A 19,460-nucleotide genomic window follows, 5' to 3' on the forward strand; every position below is an offset into this window, starting at 1 on the left:
CAGAAATAGAATCACAGAGACAAAACAAACTTATAGTTACCAAAGGTGGGGTGGGGGAGGGATAAATTAGGAGTTTGGGATTAACAGACACACACTACTATATATAAAATAGATAACCAGCAAGGACCTACTGTATAGCACAGGGAACTGTACTCAACATTTTGTAATAACTTATAAGGGAAAAGAATCTGAAAAAGAATATATATATATATGTATATATAAAACTGAATCAGTTTGCTGCACACCTGAAACTAACACAACATTGTAAATCAACTATATTTCAATAAAAAAATAAAAGAAATGGTGTGAAAGAAAACAGATTTCATTTTGTATTCGCAAGCTGCATAAAAGGGGCTCTTTAACAAATTATGAACAGACTAGAAGTAAATTTTAAGATACCTTGTGGTAGAGGGCTGCTAAATGTTAGGCTATGTCTATACTTCCCAAGTTAAACAGGGTCAGAGTGCAATCTCATTTAACCCAAGTTTTGCAAAGTCACAGAAGGTATTCTTTTGATCATCTAGTAGAAACAGTCCTTTCATTCTTAAGGAATAAGTGACTCAGCATGGTAAGTGGCACTGTCTCTTTTCACCCCCCATCCTTAGAAGCCCCATCCAAGTTTTCAATGAGAGAGAAGAGCTTTGCATGACAGGAACACATAAGTACTTCTGAAATATAATGGCCTGGGAAAGACAACAGGCATCTGTGTCTTGACCCCTAAAAGTTGGCATTTAAAAAGGAAAGTTGCAACAGAGGGAAGAGCAGTGAAAGGAGAAGTGGAAATGGCATATATTGTATTTTTTACACCAGTTTAGGCAGAGTTTCAATGCAAGATGAGGAAACATGGTAGGTGGGTGGGTGGACAGGGCAGAAGACGGGGGTTAGGAGAGGTGTACTGTGTATGGCTTTGTACTCTACCATCAAATCCATTTGATACTTCAATCTTCAGGTACCAGTAATCCAGCAATTAACACATACTGCCTGTGAGGGTTAGTTTTAATTGTCAACTAGGCTAGGCTCTAGTACTCAGTATTCAAACACAAGGTGCAAATACCAGGTGCTGCTGTGAAGGTATTTTGTAGATGTGGTTAACGTTGCCAATAAGTTGATTTTTTTTTTTTCAGTTAAAAATGTCAGCACTTATTGATTACATCTTTCACCAAACATTACATTCAGTAATTTAAAATAATTTTTCAAATGGTTTTAGATACACAGATGATATTTCACTTAAATGTAAATATTCATAGTCTATTCAGGATTTTTACAGGATCCTACATAAATGTGCTGCTTTATGATGATCCAATATAAGTATGTTTTGTAAGATCAGTGTCAGTTTCCACACTAAAAAAAATCTATTTAATAAAAAAAAACTCAATGCATATTGCTTGTGTATATGAAACTGATAATTGTGTCAAAATTATTTTTGCATTAATCATTCCTGACATTTATACTGAGAATTACAGAGTTTCTGTAGCCTGAGAGAACTTCAGAGACTTGTCCAAGGTCTAAGTAGTGAGAAGTAGCAATAAGTCTAGAAATCAAGTCTTCTGTATCAAGTCACTGCTCTTTCCACACTAATACCGTAATGGACCTGACACACATAAAAGCTTGAACAATGTAATATAAATAATAATATAACGTTTGCCTTATAAATAAAATTTTTTCTAAGTACAAAATGAAGTTTACTCTAGAAAATGAAACTAAGAAAACTGAAGAAAATTAGTCTTTACAATTACTAATATTTTAATATTTATTCATATTTTCTCCAAATGTAATATAAATAATATATATCTTATATATTACTTTAATTATTTTTAAGGAAAATACATTGTATTCAGTCACATAATAATTCAAATGGTCTAGAAGAAAAAAATCTTGCTATTACTAAGAGTAAAATCTAAATTCTAATCTGGGTCAGTTTCCCCTAGACCTCCTCCCTAGATCTTGAAGGACACTTTACTGTTCCATCATTTGGGATCATGGATCATTCTGGGAAGAAGCAAGCTCGCCGTCCTCTGGGTGAGCTGGGGTAGCAGGCCCTTCCTCGTAGCCCAAGGAGGTATTGTCAGCCCTGGTCTTTGCATCCATGGCTCTGCCCTCAGAGTCATTCTTTCTTTATCTTGTCCCGTCTCTGTGCCTCTCAGTCCAGGCTGGAAAAGTTTCTTTCTTTTTTTTTTGACCACCCCGCGTGGCATGTGGGATCTTAGTTCCCTGACCGGGGATCCAACCCACGCCCCCTTCAGTGGAAGCGCAGGGTCCTAATTACTGGACTGCCAGGGAAGTCCCTGGCAACGTTTCTGATGGCATAAAATTCTTAAAACCTTGTCAGTTTCCTGTGTAGTTCACTGGGGTCCAAGCCATCAATAAGAGCGCCCTCCAAGCATCTTTTCTGGATAACCGTGTCTCTGCTTCTTGTTTATGTTGAGATGGTTGACTGGATCCATATGTCATACACCCAATATCTTCAGTAAAAGTTGTTCAGTCACACCCTTTGGTGTTTTCTCCAGAGCAAACAGTTTGACTCTAAGTAGATTATTCTTGATGTTGTGAGTGGGCCTCATCCAATCAGTTGAAATGTCTTAAAAGCAAAACTTCTTCCCTGAGGAAGAAGACACTCTGTCTCAAGATTGCAGCATCGACTTTTGCCCAAGAGTTTCTGGGGTCTGCCCTACGGTGTCAGAATTGCCAGCCCCCATAATTGCAAGAACCAATATTTTGAAATACAGCTCTTTAGATTATCTATCTATCTATTATCTCTCTCTCTCTCATCTATGTCTGTCTATCTATCTATCTATCTATCCATCTATCTATCATCTATCCTACTGGTTCTGTACCTTTGAAGAACTCTGATACACTGCCGTTTGATTTTAATAATTATATTCATGTGTGAATGTCTTATTTTCATGATTCAATTATACCTCTTTCTTTCTTGTATTCTCCATAGAACCTAATACAGTGGACCCTTGAACAACACAGGTCTGAACTGCATGGTCCACCTATATGCAGATTTTTTTCACTAATTACGCATTACACTACTACACGATCTGTGGTTGGTTGAATGTGTGGATGCAGAACTGTGGATATGGAGTGCTGAATGTACCCAGATTTTTGACTGTGCAGGGGGTGGGCACACCTAACCTCTGTGCTGTTCTAGGGTCAACTGTATAGGGATACTTGATGGTGACTTAATCGTTGGTTCAGATTTAGGATCAAGGGACTCCATGTGGCTCCCAGAGGAAACTGTGAAAGTTTAGATCACTGCACTTGTCATTTTGTTTATTATTATTATTAGTTATTTTTTACTTGACTCTTCCTCTTGTAAACTCCTTGGTGGCAGCTACCATATCTTGCTCACCTTTCTGTTTCCAGCGTTCATCATGGTGCTTGATTCACAGTAAGTGCCCAGTAAAAACTGAATACATAAATCTGACTGGCAGGGTGGAACATCCTGGACTTTTCACAACTTTTTATTTCTTTAGGCCTTACTCTTAGGACACTTTGGAAAATGCTTTAAATCTTAAATAAAACGTAGTTGGTAAAGGAGCTAAGTAGGAAAAATAATGGAGATGGAGAGTAAGGAGTTACAAGGTGGGAGAATGGAACTGAATAATAAGTAATGATAACTGGATAGAAGAATAATGAAACCTCTACTGTATAGCACAGGGAACTCTACTCAGTATTCTGTGATAACCTATGTGAGAAAAGCTTCTGAAAAAGAATGAATATATGTGAATATATAACTGAATCACTGTGCTGTACACCTGAAGCTAACATAACATTGTAAATCAACTATACTCCAATAAAATTAAAAAAAAAAGATTATACTGATTCGACATAAAAAAGAATAATGAAACCAAAATAAAAATATTAAAAATAATATTTGAAAAAGTTAGTAGGAATTATTAAAAGAATTAATTTATAGGGTGTTATTTTCAAGGGGTCCTCATACCTGTGACTTCATCTAAAACCTATAAGCTAATATTAATTCACAGGCCTCCACCGTCAGCCCAGACTCTCTCTGAAGTTCATGATCTGTATACCTCCCTTTTTAAAAGACAGCCTCACTTTAATTGAACCATAAAAAGTATACACCACCAGTTTTGCACTTTGTAAAACATAATATGCTGCCTTCATGGTTGTGGAAGTAGCAGTTAACAATGAGGATAGAAGGGGATTGGGAAGGCTATGAGCTCTCTGTTAGAACTCAACGGACTGCAATGCTTCCTCATCCGACCTACTGGGCTGACGTTCATGCCTGCACAACTCCTTGAATTTCTAGAAGTACCTTGCTGACAACCAGCACAGCCAGGTATATATCCTGGGAGCTCTCAGTCATCTGATACTTGGCTAAGAACAACTGTGACTTCTTTCTTGGCATCTGCAATCATTTGTAAACCAGATCAAAATCAAAGTCTCCTCTGTCTCTCTGGCTCTCTCTGCACACCTGGTTCAGAAGTCCTAGGAAAGGTCAAACAGTATGGTCCTGGGATTAGGAGTTGGTTCAGGACCACAGGCAGTGGGCCAGGCTCTGTCTTGCAACCATTTCCTGTCAAACCACATCCATCAGGCATCTGGTCCAGTGAATTTTCTAAGATTTGATTGTGGGCCTTTAAATATCTCCTTATTACCCAGAGCGGTGTTTTCACACTTTCAGAGCTATGGAACCTTTTCCTCCTAAAGTAAGCTTTTTAGAGTCTCAATAAATACAAGAGACACAAATGGCATTTACATGCACAATTATACATGAGTTCAACTGTGTAACAACTATTATTGTAAACTTCATGAATGAGTGCAAAAAGGATCTTAAAACAAACATGAAACTTGAAATCAGAGGTAACAGATGATTGTTGCAGTCATATCTGCCTCAAAATAGCTCACGGTAGCACTTCTTCCATAAAGTATCTGTGACAACCTGATGGACTTGGTTGTTCTCCTTTTGGGCTTCCACCATTATACTCTTATAATAGCACCTGAACTGGTTGGTCTCCCTTCATTAGGCTGAATTCTTTAATGACAGGGACATTTTCTTGTTCTTTGTTGTATTCCCAAGGCTCAGCACATTGTCTAAAATAAAGTACACATACTTAATAAACATATGTTGCTGAAAAAGTGTAACCCTTCCCATAAAGTGCCAGTATCATTTCAATATTGACTGAATGACTTGGTTAAACTTCCCCTGAGATTTTATGTATTGCAAAGTCATTCCTGGCTTGTACCCAAGTGACCATATAATATTTTAAATTTATTGGGGATCAAATACGTGAAGTTTAACTGACTGTGGTTTCCATAGAGAGCCTGGAGAGAAAAGCCACGCTTGAGGAAGGAAAAAGGTGGGATGCTACAAACTATTCCTGATGGCGTCCAGGCCAGCCTGGTCCTTGAAGACTCAAGCATAATCCCAGCCTCTGGGATCCAGAAGAGAAGGGTCCCTGGACTTGGTTGGGGCGCATGGTCAGATTCAGGAAGGGACCTGGAAAGGGGTGCTATGGCTTACCCTAGTTAAACAGGAAAAGGGGGAGAAAGATTCCTGTGAAGGGTGTCCTTCCGGGCCTGGGGGAGAATTAGCAGAGCATCCACCGAAGTACCAAGGAGAGAGGATGCTTTTCCAGGTGTGTCCGTGTCAAAGTGAAGAACGAAGGAAGAAGTTATTCAAGTAAGTTACAGTGTTGTGGGGAGATCTGATGATTTCAGACCGAAAGTGTTCTGAACCTCAATCACATACATTCCATTCCTCACTGTACCACACTTGGCTTTTGTAGACATATTTAACAATTCCACCAAATAAGCCAGAATACTAATTAACGAGTGGAAACCTTTTCAGTGTGTTACTGGGGAAGGAGGAGCAGTCGGTGGTTCACTAAGTCTTCCTGTACAAAAAAGTGTTGAGAACGAATCAACCTGTTGATGAAAGTCGGTTCACTTTGGTGCTTATTGAGCATCTAGGGCGTACAGAGCACGTGGGTGACATCCCCTCGCTACAAACTTGCAGTGGAATCGATGAGGCTGCACATGCGGGAAGTAGCTCGAAGTGGTGGCAGAGGGTGGAAGTGGTCAGAAAGCAAAGTTATCCAGAGACTGGGAAACTTGAAATGTAAACTTATCCTCCGCCATGCCCATAACAGGGTCACTTACACTGATTTCCTTTCTGCTTTCCCTCCTGTAAACGTATTCTCCTCCCTTTGCCACGGAATCTCTCATCTAGTGCTTCTCCATCCGCTAGTGACCATCCTAGCTCAGTGTTTCTGAGTCCTCCCTTGTTCCCGCCCTCCACAGCTAATTCATCACTAATTCCTATAGTCTATTCCCACATCTATTTTAAGTCTGTCTACCTGTCTTCTCTTCCACTGTCTTCTCCATCAACAATGAAATCTCTCTCCTGGACAACTTAGGAACCTCGTGTCCAATCTTGCCCCTTCCACGGCTCTCTGCACAGCATCCAGGATGAACTTCAGGCAACCAGGCCGTGTCCCTCCACTGCTCAAACTCGTCAGCAGATTCCAGTGCACTGAGAATAAAACTCAGACTCCTCAGACGGTGACCAAGGTCCTCTGGCTCTGCTCCTCCTGGCTTTCCAACAGCACTCCACTCACTCCCATGCAGTAACCTTATGTCATCTTCTTTCAATTCCCCTTGAAAACCATCAGACAACTTTGCTCGGGGTTCTCTAACAGCACGTGAGCATTCTGCCTTGCTTTACCTTCTCTCACTGGATTGCAGTAATCTCTCACTGGATTACTTTGAGAGTCTCCCATCACATCCATTCTGCACGTATTTGGGGGGCACTCCTGCGTTCCAGGCACGGGGCTGCAATGGTGGATGAGACGGTGACAACTCCCACTTCATGGAGTGTAGCGTGGTGTGGAGGAGATGGACAGAACGTGTGTAAACAAATGCATTTACAAAATAAATGCAAACTGTGGGGAGTGCAGAGGGGAAAAGCAAGAGGAGATTCATGAGAGAATAGGGTGAATCACTTGAAAGTGGGTAGCACGAGGGGGTGGCATTTAAGCTCACACAGAGAGAGTGAACTGAGCTCACTGTAGGAACAGGGCAGAAGGGGTGTTGCGGGCAGAGGGCCAGCGTGTGAAAGACCAGATAAAGCTCAGGGAATCCCAAGAATCAAATGAAGGCGGTTAGTGGGAATGGGGGTGGGGGGATGGGTACAGGTGATGGTGGAGAAGTAGGCAGGGGTCAGATCACTGGTAGGAAGTGTTGAATAAATATTTGTTGAGTTTTCATGAGGTGAATATACTCCAGCTGCAAAATTATACAGGCTAAAAAACTGAGGTCCTTAAAATTAAGGAAAAAAAACTAGAAGTGAGGTCTCCACATTTCCAGTCGAGTGCTCTTTCTAGTATCTCTATAGACCATTAAGTTCACAGGGAGACACGGAAGCAGAGTGGAAATGTGATCACTCACATCTGAAGATGAAGTGCCAGCTTCTATCATGCACAGATTGAACGTGATTGACATGTATTAATTGACAGTCTTTTATCAGAATGCATGACAGCTACTGAGTTTCCCTGAGTCCAGCTTCATTCTGAAAGCAGATACTGCTCTCTGCTTGAATGTTCCCTTTTCCCCAAACTCCTTTTGTCTAATCACGCTCTGTGTTTTCTACATCTGGGGAGCTTTTTCTCATTCTCGGGACCAAGTTGTAACTCTCATAGATGAACTCTTGGAACCTGAGCAGCCTTGTGAGAAGCTGAAGAACTCTGCTGGAGAGACCTTGTGTGGAGGCTCTGAAATTACATGGAACGCAGCTGAGTCTAAACTTCTGGCCACCCTTCCAAGGCCCTGGGCGTGTGAGTGGAGCCATCTTGAATCCTTCAGATCAATTCAACTGCCAGCTGAGTACCTCCAAGTGATGCCAGTGAATGCCCCTTGGAGCAGGAGAATTAATCAACTAAGCCCTGTCTAAATTTTGGTCCACAACATCATGAGATATAATAAGATGGCTGTTGCTTTAAGATTTCAGATTTTGGGGGTAGTTTCTTATGCAGCCAGTAACTGACACATGGAAAGCATGTGTAACTCTGTGAGGTGAAGAGTAGTAGCCACTAAAGAGATAATCAGAACTTTTCATAAACAGAGTCTGTCCATGAGGCTGTCTGTATGTGGAGTGACCTGCAGCATGAGCCTAGATGGTTCAGCCCTGAGCTGTTCTGATTTATGGATCCCACCCAAAGCCCTGGGGTCTGCCTACACTCTGCCTTTCACGGTCCTCATTGAGGAAGGCTCTTGAAAAGTCCAGACCCAATCCCTGGGCTCCCCTGAACACGATCACCTGTGTCCAGACTGCTGGGATGACTTCCACAAGATTCTAAGATCGTGTTTATACCATCAAGGAACCAGTGCTAGTTCCTCAGCAGCTACTGCAGAGCTTTGGTCAATTTGTAGATTTCAATGAGATTCAAGATATGTGTAAGAGAAGCTTTAGTAACTATCCTCCAGTGCTAAGTAACCATCTCTCTGCTTTGTTTTGCCTAAGATTTCCTATGTCTTGGGTCTTAACTGGGCACCTTTTTTGCCCAGAAGAAAATTATTAAATGTTAATTCTGAAAGGACAGCAAAAGAGAAAAAAAATGATCAAGCAGGCACTGTTAAGCTAGGCTAATAGAAAGCAGGTGAAACTCATGATTGTTGGTTTTTATTTATGTAATAATATACTCACAACAGATATCATTTTTATACATAGCTTATTTGATCTTTAGATATATCTCACTTCTCATCTTGATATGACCTAATTCTAAAGAGTGGGTGCCTCAGAATACTTGGAGATTTGTAATGTTTATAAAGGAATCACGTCAAGGATAGCAGAGGAGAAAACGATTAGAAGAGGCGTAATTTCTTAAGTCAGTTGTCAGAACCGTAAGAAAGCCTTTTTTGAATAAATTAAAAATTTGTCCTTGTTATACAGTGCACATAAGTTATATTTCCATTTCATGAATATTCTTTTTATAAGAAATTTCCAACAAGGAATTAATGATTAATAACAACACCCTGCTTGCCTCTTTTCCATATTATCTCCTTTTTTAATAGCTTTGCTTGATTTCTTTTCATGCTTTGCCTCATAAATGCACTTATGCTTCTCAAGCTTTTTCTCTCAACATGGCTGAAACACTTAGGAGAGGCCATCTGTTCTGGCCACCATGGTCAATTAAAAGAAGGATTCTACTGGACATATACCCTGAGAAAACCATAATTCAAAAAGAGTCAGGTACCACAATGTTCATTGCAGCTCTATTTACAATAGCCAGGACATGGAAGCAACCTAAGTGTCCATCAGCTGATGAATGGATAAAGAAGATGTGGTACATATATACAATGGAATATTACTCAGCCATAAAAAGAAATGAAATTGAGTTATTTGTAGTGAGGTGGATGGACCTAGAGTCTGTCATACAGAGTGAAGTAAGTCAGAAAGAGAAAAACAAATACCGTATGCTAACACATATATTTGGAATCTAAAAAAAAAAAAGGTTCTGAAGAACCTAAGGGCAGGACAGGAATAAAGATGCAGACATAGAGAATGGACTTGAGGACACGAGGAGAGGGAAGGGTAAGCTGGGATGAAGTAAGAGAGTGGCATGGACATATATACACTACCAAATGTAAAATAGATAGCTAGTGGGAAGCAGCCGCATAGCACAGGGAAATCAGCTCAGTGCTTTGTGACCACCTAGAGGGGTGGGATAGGGAGGGTGGGAGGGAGATGCAAGAGGGAGGAGATATGGGGATATATGTATATGTATAGCTGATTCACTTTGTTATAAAGCAGCAACTAACACACCATTGTAAAGCAGTTATACTCCAATAAAGATGTTAAAAAAATAAAAATAAAAGAAGGATTAAAAATTAGAAATGCTGATCACCTACTTCTTTACCAACAGCTGTAGGACAAAACTCACCGTTACAAAGGTGTGAGAGTGTCTCTATTACGAGCCTTTGGTCAGGCTAAAAATGTAAGGTAAGGTCCATGTCTGCAAGCTGCCATATACTTTACAGATCCTTAATTGTGGCCTTTTCTTGATTTTTTTCGTCAAAATGTGACTATATCTAAACTGTGAGCTATGAGAACTCTTTTAGTATATCTGAACGGCTGTCCAATAGAAGCCAGGTGAGATTTCTAACGGTTTGCCCTGGGTATAAGTATGGAGACAGAAGGTAAGCAGACTGTAGTTGGTAAAACTAAGTGATTTCTAACCATGAGGACTATCCATCAGTAGACCAGCCTGCTCCTATGATGGTGTAACGGGTTGAGTTGTGTACTCCCAAAAAGATATGTCGAAGTCCTAACCCCTGGTACCTGTGAATGTGACTTTATTTGGAAATAGAGTCTTTGCAGATGTAATCAAGTTAAGATGAGGTCATTAGGGTGGGCCCTAATCCAATATGATGGGGTCTTTTTAAGAAAAGAAAAAACACACAGATAAAACACCGTATGAAGAGAGAGACACAAAGACAGTCTCTGAAGAGGGCGACAGAATTAGAGTTTTGCTGCCACCAGCCCAGGAACACCTAGGGTTACCAGAAGCTGGAAGAGGCAAGGAAGCCTCCTCCTTTAGAAGCTTCCAAGGGAGCATGCTCTTGGCCAACACCTTGATTACGGACTTGTAGCCTGCAGACTGTTACAGAATAAATTTCTGCTATTTTAAGCCCCCTAGTTTGTAGTACTTTGTTATGGCAGCCCTAGAAAACTTACACAGGTGGTCAGTTTCCCTGTCTTCATCACTTGAGATGTTAAAGCAGAATATCTGAGGTTATAAGGAAATTCATAAATCAACTAAGTATTCACTTAGACAACCTTTATGTTTCTTCCAGTCTCAAAATTGCCTTCATTTTTAATATACTTTTATATGGTCTGTAAATGATATTTGAGGTTTTAATAAGATCATGTATCAACATTATTATTTAATACTGTTGCAGAAGTTCTGGCCAATTCAATAAGGCATAAAGAAAAATAGTCGGAAAAACTCATGGCAATGAAATGACTAAATTATTATTACCTGCTGAGAAAAATAAGTTGGATAAACAGGAAATCCAAGGAAATGAAATGAAAAAGATTCCAAATTGATACTAGTCCAGCATAGTAACTAGATAAGAGATTAATAAGCAAAGATAAATAGTTTTCTATATTTTAGTATTAACTGTGTTAGAATGTAATTTGAAAAAGATGCTGTTCATGGTAGCAACATAAAATTCAACTTATGTAGGGGTGGCCTAAGACTTCTGTGAGTAAATTTACAGAACTCTACAAAGAGCAATAAAGGAAGTCTACATTAAATGAAGACATACAATGTGCTTGACTGGGAAGAATGGATAGTGTGAAGGTATTACTTCTACTCAAAAAAATGTATATATTTTGTGTAATTTGATCTAAAAGTTCGAACAGGATTTTTTTGAGAACATAAAAAATGATTTTAAAGTCCGTTCAGAAATAAAATAATAAATGTTAAACATCTCTTGGTATTGGAATTCTGACTAATGAAATTAAAATGCAAACACAAATTGATAAACTATTTAGAATAAATATGGTAGAAAAAAGCTTCTTAACCTTATCATATAGAGAGATTTTATCAATACATATCGTTAAGAAAAAGGAGTAAAAATCACAATGAAAACATACACAAGGATAAAGACATATAATTCACAGGAAAAGACATACAAATAGACAATGAATATTGTGATAAACACACAAATATCCATTTAAAAATAATGACATAATATTTTCCAAAAGTTAGGTTGGAGTTTTTTAAGTTAAACAACCAATGTTGAAGGTTGGGAAAATGTCTGGAAAAATAAACAGATGCAATCTTCCTAGAGAGACATGTAGGCACATGAATCTATAGCCTTAAGAACTGTGATACCCTCAAACCCAATATTCCATGTTTTAGGAATTTACCCTAAAACAAAAGGATGCCCCAAAGTACTGATATATGGAGAGACAGATAGAGCAATGGAACAGAAGAAAGTGCCCAGAAATAAACTCACAAATAGATGGTCAATTGATTTTCGATCAAAGTGCCAAACTAATTAAACGGGAAAACAGTGGTCTTTTCAACAAATGGTGCTGAAGTATCTGGATATCCACATGGAACAAATGAACCTCTTCTACATAATAATTAGATCCACTGGATTTAATTGCTGGATCTAATGGATCTTAGACCTAAATGTAAAATTTAAAACTATAAGACATTTTTTTACAAAAGGAAATAATTTTCAAGACCTTGGCATAAGCAAAGTTTTCTTAGATAGACAGGATTTAAAGAGCAGGAATCATAAAAGAAAAAAATCTGATAAAATTGTATGTCACCAAAATTAACAATATCTGTCTGCTCTTTGAAAGACAATCCACAGTCTGGGAAAACATATTCACAATACAGTTATCTTACAAGGGTTGTATCCAGATTATAGTAAAGAACTCATTCAACTCAACAATAAGAAGACAAACAATTTTTTAAAATGGGAAAAATAGTTGAACAAAAGAAGATATATTTCACTAAAGATATACAAATGTCCAATACGCTCATTATAAAATACTCATTAGTCATCAGGAAAATTAAAATGAAATCCACATGAGATAGCACTACATACCCACTAGAATGGCTAAAATTAAAAAGACTGACAGTACCAAATGGTGGCAAAGATGTGGATTAACTAAAACTCTTATACATTGCTGGTGGAAAAGTAAAACATGAAAGAGCAGTGAGAACAGATGAATAGGGCTCAAGGTCTATGTGGGTTCAGGGAGCCAGGCCCTGGTGGGGTAAGAGTGAGGGCAGATCTTGCTGTGCCCAGTTTCTGAGAGAGATGGATACTAGCAAGAGGGGTATTTTCTGCTGGGATTAGACTGAGTCAGAGCTTCTGGTTAGCAAGTCTCGTACCTGATCCCAGCCCCTCTCCTGTTGGGGTGCAAAGCACCAGCTGTGGAAATATGTTCACGTTTATTTTCTTATTAATAGTAACCTTGAATTCAAAATCCTGCAGGAGGCCAAAATATATTAAGATATAAACTGAGGCATGTGTGCTAACGTGTGCACTCTTGTGTAATAATGAAACATTGTTCCGTTCATGTGCTGGTTGTGTCCTTGCGCTGCCCGTGCGGTTTGAGGACATCAGTGAATTCCGTTTTCCCTATTTCCCAGTAAGCCATGTAAGGCAAACTGTAATAACCTCATTTTGCAGCTGAGCTATCAGGGCACAGAGAGTTTAAGCAACTAATTCAAGTTCCCCAAGCAAGTGAGCCCTGGAAGATAAACAGAGCCCAGTTCCTTTTATTACCCTTACAAGGATGCATCTAGTAGTCCATTTTAATCCAGCATTCAGATCATTTTAACATAACCTAAGACTTTTCTTCTAATTGAATAAGTTGTATAACAACCAAGCCCTTAGTAAAATATATATTTAGCACTACAAACACTTAAAAAATAAACCGTAACAATTCAACAAGCTTTTCACCTACTCACACCTGGTTTCTAGCATTTCTATTGTGCTGAAACAGTTTATGATATTGCTAACAATTACTGCCGGGTATCAGACAACATAAGTATTTAATGATGCCATTAATATCTGAAAGGGAACCTTGACATTAGGTTTAAATGGATAAGGAATTTATTTCCCTATATTTTGCACCGATATTTAATTTGAGGTTCTTGGATTGAAGCCTCAGATCTATGACTGATTAGAATTTGACATTGCTCTTTGGGTGTTTCTCTTCACCTTTAAATATGGGCTTTTCCCTGCCTTGTGCAGCACGTAAAAATTGAACTATTCAGCTCTCCATCAGACCAGCATCTGCTGACCATCCGTCGGCTGGACTTCTTAGTTAATGTCCTCCCTCCTGCTCATTTCCTGAATGCCTGGGAGATTTCACTTTACATTTGCTAAGTCTGGTTCATTAAAATACTAATTTTAAACTGTAATTATCTGTTGGTTCATATCAGTGGTTGAACCACAGTGGCACTGATATCTTCGAACCGCAGGAGAATTTCACATCTGTTCTCATCCCCGGGAGCCTCCAGCAAGAGTTACCTTGGCACTCACTCGAAAGAAGGCAGTTTGAAAGAGATGGAGAGAGCTGTATTTTAAGAAGAGCAACAAAGGCAAGCAGGAAGAATTGTAAATATGGTAAATCGACTCCATTGTAAAAGTATTCATGATAATACCTTTTGGGGAAAAAACAAAAGCAGTCAAATTGGAAGCATAGCAGGTAATAGTCCTGTTCAGGTTGGGAGGATTTTAACTGTGCAGCAGCTACTCTAATTCCTGGAGGGTTTGCAATCTGCTGGCCCAATCGGTGGGAGCAGGGTGAGGTAGGTTATTCCTTGTTTTAAGAGAAAGGTCAATGATATCTTTAGCCTGTAATGACATCAGCCAGACAAGGGAATGCCCTTTGGATGGCAGAACTGAGTACAATTCTCAGAGTTAAGGTATAAATATGTGAGAAAGAAAAAAAAAAAAAGCAAAATAAGTAAAACAGAAAGGGTTTTTAAAAAGGGAATAGGAATAAAAAGAAGGATAGGATAGAGGAAAGAGCCAGAGGAAGAAAAAACACATCCTAGGGAGCAGCTGCAGTATTTTTTGAGCACGAACTACATACAAGGAGAGAGGTTAAAAAGGACCATTCACTGAATGTTTATGATGTGCTTGGTGATTCGGGTCTTTGGGTCAGATGGGTATTATCTTCATTGTACAGATGAGGGAAATGAGGCTTGGAGAGATCAGAATCTGGGTTTGCGACCCTGGTTGTCTAACCCTATAGCTTTTACATTATGAGACATTGTTCTTCAATATTTCAGAGAGGTACAGAGATGAATAAGACAGGAATCCTTCCTTCAAAGAGTTCATGGCCTATAGTACAAATTGTAAAAGCAGTCTCATCCATATGCTCCAGAAACTTGCTTCATTTAACCGAGGGCTCTGGCCTGCTTAGAGAATCTGCCTTAGGGCATTTGGGGAAATTCACTTCAGAGCATTTCACTTCTACGTGAATGTCGCCCCCGCGCATGCGCAGAGCAAGCTTTGTTTGTAGGGAGCCGGTCTTCCCGGCTGCCCACGATTGGAGAGGAGAGGTGCAGGGGCAAAGGGGGGGTCTCTTACTCTGGCGTAGGGCAAGGCAAGCGTGGAGGAATGTAGGGAGAATTCTCCGCAACACTGAGGCTCCTTTAGCATTTTCTAGAGGCTGTTTCTTTATCTTTTAATATGTTCCAGATTCAGTCCTGACTTGAGCAAAACTCCAACGTTGGCCCGTAGATCGTATCACCTCCTGGTTCCCACACACAGCGTCCACCACCAGAATTACAAGAGATTCAAAATTTTTCTTGCGTTACCTTCCAACTCTAACCCCTTCATCCCCACATTGCTTGAATAAATTAACCTGAGGAAAAAATAATAATGATGGAAGCATAGCAACACTGCGGCTGGAGGGGCAGGTGACTGACAGGGAATAGCCGGTGCTTCAAGTACAGTGTAAAATGCTGCTGCCTTTGTCTACATGTGAGAAGTAAGTCTCCAGGTGCTAAGAACAAAAAAAGGGAAAGATCTTTTAAATCTTTGAGCAGACAAATAAGTGTTTAACAATGGCCAACCAAAGGGAAGATAGAGAAGTTTAGGAGGACGAAAAAACCTCTCTTCTGTTCTGAGTGTAGAAGGAGGTAAAGCAAGTGAGAGCTAAGTCAGGCTTAATGAGAGCTAAATCAAGGGATGCTCTATTGACAAATTAATTTGGAAATCGTTTAAGAAAAATTGTGCTTCAGCTCTTATTTATATCTGCTGGAGAGAATGGGCTATGATCTCTCCCTTGTGTTAAATAACAATCATTTAACCTAGGAAATTACAGTCCATTTTTCTTTTCTATCTCTAGGACCCAGGGACTGGATTGTTAATAATTTGGCTAATTGAGTAAAACCTAATGCTTCAAATCTTGAAGCAGGGAAATAAAAATTCAAGATTTCCTGTAGATATGGGATGCATAATATTTAATGCTTCAGAGATCATTAGTAAAAGAAAATATTACAGCCATACACACCCTCTGAGAGTGTAATGAACGTCTCCCAGCTGCTGTTGAAAAATCAGCAGCAGCATCGGTACCAATTTCAAGACAAAGCACAGCTGACAGATGTTTGAAGGGATAAATCAGGCTGTACAAGGATTAAAATAATAAGTCCCCAGTGCCTTTTAAAGGCAGAGGTGCCTCAGCAAACTATTTCCAGCCACTTGAGTACAACTGAAAGATCCTGGGGGTCATTAGCTAGTAGCCCAGTAGGCATCTGAGTGGTTAATTACTAAAACCCAGCACAAGTTCTTAACCACACCAAGTTTTAAGTAAGAACAGCTTTTGCTGTTACTTCTGTTTTAAGGGAGTCTCGAGGATTCTACTTCAGTTACAATGTTTGGGACATGCTGTGATTAAATGGGAATCATCTGGCCAATATAATGAAACACAACTGACAGTGATTCTTTTTGTACATTGTTAAGATGCTTATCATGGTGATACAGCTATCATATAAAAAGGATAGCAAACATGCACTCTTAATTGAGAAATGTGTACTTGTTGGGAATGCATTATGTGTCTATTCCTATTTATCATTTATAAGGTGGGTTAGTGGGACTTTATAACAAATACAAATGGTTAGGGCTTCATTCCAAACTATGGAACCCTTGGGAACTACAGACTTCTCCTACAACAACTCCCAGCATATGGCTTTATTACACAAGTTACTAGAATGCATTGTAATGGTTTGAATGCATGCTAGCTACACCCCCCCTTGCCCATACCAGATGTGAGCCTACTGAGGGCAAAACTTGGGTCCGAGTCACCTTCTGTCCCTCAGAACCTTAGACGATGCCTGTAATACAGATATTTGATAAAGGTCTTAGTATTTTCCTATGTGTCATAGTGTGATGGTTAATTTTATGGTGAATTTGACTGGGCCTTGGGGTGCTTAGATATTTGGTGAAACATTATTCTGGATGTTTCTGTGAGAGTGTTTTTGGATGGAATTAGCATTTAAATCAGTAGACTGAGTAAAGCAGACTGCTCTCCCTAATGTAGGTGGGCCTCATGCAATCAGCTGAAGGCCTGAATAGAACGAAAAGACTGACCCTCCCCTGAGTAAGACAGAAGACTTCCTGCCTGCCAGCCTTCAAACTGGAACATTAGCTTTTCTCCTTGCCTTCGAACTTGAACTGAAATATTGGCTCTTCCTGAGTCTTGAGCCTGCTGGCCTTTGGACTGGAACCGCACCACTGGTTCCTCTCCTGGATCTCCAGCTTGCCGACTCACGCTGCAGACCTGGGGACTTGCCAGCCTCCATAATCATATGGACCAGTAAGGATACAATAAATGGTTCTGACTACAAAAAGTGTCTCTAGGCTATTAAAGTGTAAGATGTAAGCAGTTACAAGGGAGGCAATGACTGACAGACAGTCCAGCCTCTCTAAGTCTGTGGTTCATTACTCTGGCCTTGTGTTAGAATCAGTGCTTCTTAGAGTATGATCCACAAACTGTCACCACTCCAAGATAAATCCTTCTGTGTTTAGAAACTTTTATAGCAATTTGCCATTTGCAACAGCATCCAATCATGTGGTTTTTCATTTTACGAAAGTATCAGATTGGAACTTAAGCAACAACGGCAACAACTGGTCATTTACAAAAAATGGTTTGAGAAACACTGACCTAGAAAGCTTGTGCCACCTCAGACCAATTAATTCAGAATGCGAGGGATGTGGAGACTGAGCATCTCCTGGGTATTAAGCTCCTCGGGGGATTCTAATGCGGTGATACTAAATAGATCTAACAACTGGCTCAGCACAGGTACTAGCCAATCAGAATGGCGGCTGGTCAGTGCCCACCAATCAGAACAGACACAGGCTATAACCAATCAGCACTACAGTACCAGCTGAAGAGCAGCCTTTCACGTTAAAGGGTCCAAATGGGATGAATTCCTAGATGAAGACATCTGAGTTAATTTGGATAGATGAGGCCACATGTGAAGGGAAGATATTTTTCTTAGCCATATAGATGTGCTTTAAAGGTATTCAAATTGGAAATTTATGAGTACACACTGGCTATGAAGTAGAGTTAAACTTCATTGTGGAATGGAGCTAAGGTACACTGGGGTTCAAATTATGTCCCTCAAAATGTGACAGCCATCTAGAGTTAAAGACTACCATAATGCAGTGTCTTGTCTCCCAATAAGAAAATAAAGGGATATCTATGCTATTAGATTGCTATACTGTGAGAGCTATAACTATGTCAAGTGTATCTTATTCAACATGGTAGAACACATCACCATATTTTTCAAAGTAAGCACTGTTGAGCATTATCAATTTAATATACTTCTTTTCAGATTTGTAAATCATTTCAAATTGATATAACAAATATTTGTGTAGTGGAGATGCAAAATAATCCTCTTCTGGAAAATATTATTATTATTAACATTAATAAGATCTGTGTTTGTTTCTTTATCCTTGATTTGAGATATGGAATTCTCATACTGTGAATCTCTCTCTCTCTTTCTATATATATATATGATATATACACATATATATCACATGTATTCTTAGATACCAGACATCTTAATAATCATTCTTCTACAAAGAAAATGTGTTTTTTAAAGTTAAGATGAAGCAATGACACTTCAAACTGTCCTGATTTTGGCAATCTAAAAGCCCAAGGAATGTCTTCTGCCTAATCCTTCTTAGTAGATTTTCTTCAATTACTGATTTCCTGCATTGTCATTACAATTCGAGAAGTTACCATTATCTAATTGAATTCTCCACTTTATTCTGAATTTGTTCTATACCATCACTGCCAAGTTGGTCATCCTGTCTGTGTTTAAACATGTCCAGTGACAGGTATCTCCCAAGAGATCCTATGTCATCTTTAAATTCTCTATTAAAGTTCATCCTGATATCAGCTGAACATTGCCTGCCTGTAATGTTATTGAGTGATCTGTGTTCTCTCCCTCTCTCTCTCTCTCAGTCTCTCTCTGGAGTCCCAGAGAAGAAGCTCAGTGAATCTATACAATAAACGTTCTAACAGTGGAGGACATTCATATCATTGAACCAGCCCCTCTTTAGACTAAATGCCTCCACTTGCTTCAATCATAAGCTGTCCTTCAGTTCCCATAACCATCCTGGTGACTTTGCTCTTATTGATACTGTTTCACAGTACATTGTTCACTGCTAGTGGGCTCTTCTTCTGAGTTGAATGTGAAATAGCTATTTATCCTCATCCTGTTTATGCCACTTATATTGGTCATTTAAATTATATAACTTAATACAATATTACATAAGCTGATGAAATATGAGTGAGAAAAGAAAGTTATCATTTATATGAAAATCAAGTTGAATGCTTAGAGAAGCTTGTTGCAGATGAGTCTCTTAAAATATTTCTGTCGAACTAAATGAGAGCAAGAAAACTGTAAAAGGACAAAAGAAAAAAATATAAAAAT

At 39.2% G+C, this 19,460-nt stretch overlaps 1 protein-coding gene across 1 annotated transcript in view; it reads right to left on the reverse strand.

Moving 5' to 3' along the window:
* NXPH2 (neurexophilin 2) overlaps positions 1–19,460 on the reverse strand; it is a 99,658-nt gene that overhangs the window by 10,419 nt on the left and 69,779 nt on the right. The window lies entirely within an intron of this gene.

This window comes from Balaenoptera physalus, assembly GCF_965194825.1.
Source record: "Balaenoptera physalus genome assembly, chromosome: 6".
NCBI classification, from domain to species: domain Eukaryota; kingdom Metazoa; phylum Chordata; class Mammalia; order Artiodactyla; family Balaenopteridae; genus Balaenoptera; species Balaenoptera physalus.